The following is a 4,456-nucleotide window of genomic DNA, read 5'->3' as shown; positions in this document are numbered from 1 at the left end:
CTTGTTGATACGACTGCGATATTCTAGAGCTTGGGTTTTCTTTTATGGTTTTCCTGTGAATGTTTCCTGCTAACAAGATGAGGGCTTAAAGTGGCAAAAGTTGAGGTCATCCTTTCGTCAATGTTATGGACACCATCACGAATTGATTGACCGTATGGAATATATGTTTCACAGATGAAGTCGGATATATTCTTATGTTAACCACACACCTGTCCTCTTATTACCGATTAAGAGTATCACCTTACATTAACACGAGCAACACGACAGGAGCTAGTGTGCCCAGAGAGAACCATCCGTACCTTCGGTACAAAGTAAAGTAAAGTAAAGTTAATCTTTATTTAAAGTCGGGGTTTCATATATACATAATAACAAAGAACATGAGCTCTTAAGAGCTCTTTAACCGACTGATATTAATAAACAAAACATACATGTAATAACATCAGATACACATACAACACAAACATACAGACATCACATATATATATTAATACACAGATAGCACATGCAGAATAAAAGCTATTAAGCAAGATATATTAAAACCAAATGTCTAATATCAGCACATATATAGTAGCACATAGTATTTATATAAGAATAGCACATGCAAACTTAAACACTTTAAGCACAAACAAAAGACTGCATGCAGCTATAGCAAAGGTAATGCATAAGCAAAAGAAAATAAATGGTTAAATAAAAAATAAAAATAACTGCAAAAGATAAACATAAAAAAAAAAGCAAACAAACAGCAGGCTTCGAGATCAAGTTATGGGCAGCAAGTAAGTACATTATTTACAAGAACTAGCATGTACATTTTTCTGAAAAACACCAGGTGGAGACAAAATTTTTGAACTGGCCATCTGGCAAGGAGTTCCAGAGTTTTGCTGGCCTCATAACTAAAGCTTTTCTTACCATACCTTGTTGTTTTTGGCCGTGGTATATCTGCTATGCCTTTGTACCTGAAGTTATATGGAATTTTCTTTGATATTTACTTAATTATGTAGGAATTCTGGACTTGATTTATTATTATTTTATATGTCTCTAATGCCATGGTTCTCAATCTTCTGATTTTTAGTGCTGGTAGCTTAGATTGTTCAAGAAGTGTATTGTAAGAATTTGTGTAATCGTCATAAAATAAATCTGAGTGCTCTTTCTTGTATTTTTCTATTTTCTTTGTGTTTTGTTCACTGCAGAAGTGCCATGTAAGAGGACAGTAGCTGAGGTTTGACATGATAAATGAGTGGTATATTGTAAGTTTTGAAAGTCTGGGTGAGATGAGTGCCAATTCTTTTTAGAACCGTTTAGTTGTCGTGCAGCTTTTTTGCAAATATTTGAGATGTGAGTGTTGAAATCCAGTTTAAAGTCTATTGTTACACCGAGAAAGTTTCACTTCGTCTTCACATTTTATGTGAATCCATTGGTTACCTGTCTATTTTCTAATCGATAAAGAGCTTTTAAATAGTCAGTCTTTTTGTCAACTGCACTAGTTTTCCTGATGGAGAGGTTGATGGTTCTATATCCAGGATCACCAGCTTTCCCACTCTCTACCACTTATGTAGCTGGGTGTCCTCAAAGTGAAGTTAAACAATCAAATAATCGTATAACCTAGTCACTATGGTCAATATCCTGAAACAAATTTAAGCATACTCACTATGGTCAATGTGCTTAAACAAATCCGCCAGATTATGTATATATGTGCCTGTCCGAGTCAGGAGCCTGTTATTCAGTGGTTGTCCGTTTGTTTCTGTGTTACATATTGTTTTTGTGTTACATATTTGTTTTAACGTTCATTTTTGTACATAAATTAGGCCTTTGGTTTTGTTGTTTGAATTGTTTTACATTTTCATTTCAGGCGCCTTTTATAGCTGACTAAGCGGCATGAACATTGGTAACTGTTGAAGTCTGTATGGTGACCCTATAGTTGTTAATTTCTGTGTCATTTGTCTCTTGTGGTTAGTTGTGGTATTCATACCACATCTTCTCTTTTGATATTAATAGATTTCTGAGTAAATGCTGTCCATTAATGTCTTGGAATTCACTTAGTTTTTATCTGGTCGATATTCATAGTCTTCTGCACAGAAAGAATAAACTGTTGCCAGGTATCCAGAGACATATGTTTCAACCTTCATGTAATTTTTATAACAAAATGCAATTGTTGTAATTAAAATGGCAGTAACTTGAACATGTGAACCATCCAAACATTTTAGTCAATCATGACTGAAGATCCAGATAAAAAAATGTCCATGGAAATGATAAATGCAATGCTAATACAACTTGCACACCTAATTACCATTAAATGATCATAAGTGCTTACTGAACTAATACATTGTTGATGAGGTCAAAAACAGCACACCTTAGTCATGCTAATCAACTTGGTTAAAGGGAGATAAACAAAATCCCAGAAATTAAACTAACACAAACATATCAGTGATAATTTATTCTTTATGTTTCAAACAGATTAAAGCAGTTTACTGCAACAAAAAATATGAAAATACATAACAATCTGTCATGAATCAAGGAATGAAAATTTCAACAATACAAAGAACACAAGATGTAATTGCTAAATGAACAATTGTCGCCCAAGTACATTTTGTTTATGAAATATTACATGAATGAAGCCATTTAAATTAAACAAATTTGCAGTAAAAAGAGTTTATGAAATATAAAAGTACAAGATAATCAGTCACAGATTTTCTGTTTTGCAATCAATAGAAAACAACTTCTTAATACCTGAATGCTTACACTTTTATTATCAAGGAGTATATAAATTACCCTCCCCTCCCCCTCAACACTTTCATTATCGGTGCAAACAATATGTTTATATTTCTTCTGATGGTAAAAATGATCTACAGCAGAACAAAAAATAAATAACTACAATTTGACCAGTGACACCAAATTGCAAAAACAACAACTGTATTCAGCATAACAGACACTCTTATTCTATTATCTAGGGTAAGATCACATTTAAAATTGAGAATAGAAATGGGGAAAGTGTCTAAGAGACTGCAACCAAACCAAAGAGCAGAAAACAGCCCAAGTCTACCAATGTTAAACACAATCTAAGCTAGGGGATAAAAATCTTTTAATCAGTATTTTTCTCATAGAAAGAAAATAGCTCAAAGCTAATTATTTTATGGTTTAAAGTATTATTCAGAATACATTGTAATAATACAAGATTACAAAAGCACTGACTACTGAACTGATGCTAACCACAGAGACAGAAAGCAGTGCTAGAAAATGAAAATATCACTTTACAAATTTGATGTTATATCTCTTATAAATGTTTCTGTTCACAATGCAAAAAACAGATATACAGTCAGTCAAGGACAATGTTATATCTGAGGGCTTATATTAGGATAAATATTAAAAAAACCTACTTTGTAAAAACCCATTTTCAGCTAATTACATTCAATGAAAATAAAATTTATATCCATAAAAATAATCACAGCTTGCTGCTAAGTTCTGAAAAAAACATACTTATAATGTAGAAAATAATTCAGTTTTTGAATTTTGTTATTCTTTGCCTTTAAAAAATGCAAGAATATTTTCATAACTTTTTTCCAAAATAATGACTTGTTCAAACAGATTTTAAAAGGAAAGTTCTATCAATACATGAATACACCTTATCGCTATTAGCCTTATCGGCCGGCTGACCCGACCGCTTGAACTTTTGATGCATACAACAATCACTTTTCCATTGTGGCTTCAGATATTTTGTTTTATGAAATCAAAATTTTACGGGAACCTGTGTTGATATCCAGTAATGGCGGACAAATAGCAATAAGGTGTATTTAAAAGTATGTGACAAGCATTTCTTGTTTTTAAGTTGATTTGGTTTTGAATAAACCATTATAGTAACATTTTTTAATGCTTCAAATTATGTAATGTTTAAAAAAAAACCCAGAAACATGTTAATAAATGAATATTCTCTACATATTGGTACTTTAAGACATAAAAGATCTACATAAATAAATCTATCAGCACTATTAGTAATATGACATGTAATATATAAACTAAAATAATTATGTACAAAATTTAACAATAAAGTTTGATTAGTTAAAGAAGAAAAACAACAAATCATAACACATATACCTAATACGTCATTCCAGTTATTTCACATTGAGCAAATAAGAAAATGGTTTCTGACATTTTTAATAACTGATGTTGCTGTTCAATTGTGTAAAAATAAAACAACTTACTATGTAATTGAAGCCTAATTTTATTAGACAAATGAATGTGTTTTTTTTTTTAACTATACCAATGAAATCAGCAGAAATAGGGAGCTTAATTTTAAAATAATATAATAGTTAACATGGTTAAAGAAATAAAGTTTCAGGTGAATTATCTATAACACGAATCAACTACAATTAACTAATCAATATAACCTCGAGGAGGTATTGATCACTAGCTTTACAACTACAAATTTCTGTTTTGAAAAAAAATGTTGTCAGAGAAGCAGATA

This window comes from Mytilus edulis, unplaced genomic scaffold (assembly GCF_963676685.1).
Source record: "Mytilus edulis unplaced genomic scaffold, xbMytEdul2.2 SCAFFOLD_279, whole genome shotgun sequence".
NCBI lineage: Eukaryota > Metazoa > Mollusca > Bivalvia > Mytilida > Mytilidae > Mytilus > Mytilus edulis.
The sequence above is the reverse complement of the archived record's forward strand: the minus strand, read 5'-3'. Positions refer to the sequence as shown.